This window comes from Arvicanthis niloticus, chromosome 1 (genome assembly GCF_011762505.2).
Source record: "Arvicanthis niloticus isolate mArvNil1 chromosome 1, mArvNil1.pat.X, whole genome shotgun sequence".
NCBI classification, from domain to species: Eukaryota; Metazoa; Chordata; class Mammalia; order Rodentia; family Muridae; genus Arvicanthis; species Arvicanthis niloticus.
The window spans coordinates 121,731,830-121,732,858 of record NC_047658.1 but is presented as its reverse complement, the minus strand read 5'-3'; positions in this window follow the sequence as shown (position 1 = coordinate 121,732,858).

Here is a 1,029-nt window from a genome sequence, read left to right as displayed (position 1 = left end):
TATTTTTACACAAAATTCTCTATGCTTGACTTAAGTTCTCTGAATTTTTCTGATTTTCTTTGTATTTTTTTCAGGCTCTTTTTATTTGCCTTTGTCTGTTTCTCATAAAATTCATAAATCTCTCAGATATTTTAATACTTATCCCTTTATATGCTATATATTTACTTGAGGATAATTCTTTCTGAATATTTAATATTATTCATTTCTTTTTAGCATAATTTAATATTTTTGCTAAGTAATACAAATTTTCCCATTCTTTTGTTTCTATAGATAGCATGAAGTAAAAAAATAATTAGCCAATCTGACAAAAAGTGAAGCAGTTTTACAGGCTAATTACCAAAATAAAACTTTTCTTTTTTAATTCAATAAGATATTTTTAAATAAATTTTACATTTTATTGAAATACAATTACACTATTATCTCTATTTTGTCCCTTCAATGAGTTCAATGCCACTACTCAAATTAGTCAATTCTCTTTCCTTTTTTAAGTTAAATATGGCCTTTTCTCACACAATATAATTTGAGTATAGTTCCCACTCCCTCTTTCCTTCTAGGTTGTTAAGTCTCCTTATCATCCACATCCATTTCTTTTCTGTGAACTCATTAAAAAATAACAGACTTCTTTTATGCCTTCTCTTGTGTCACTTTTATTTTTCTGTTGATGTGCCTTGTCCAATTCTTTAAGATGGTTTTAATTTATTATATTTTATTTCATTAGGTTAATATCTCTTAAAATTATCTTTATAGGAACTATATTGTTGATAATAAAAACATTGAGAGACTTTATGATACACTTATGTAGTAACTAAACTCATCCTAACAAATATTTTAGAATGAAGAAATTTTCTTCACCCTTTTACATATGAGAAATTGAGATGATATTTAAGTGACAATCCCAAGATATCACAGAGTATAACTGATGGAAATTACATTAGATGCAAAGCTGTATATGTTATGAAAACTGAATACCTTTTAACCAGATTTCTCATGCTTTTTAGGGCTTTCGCAGCAGTTTCTATGTAGGAACTT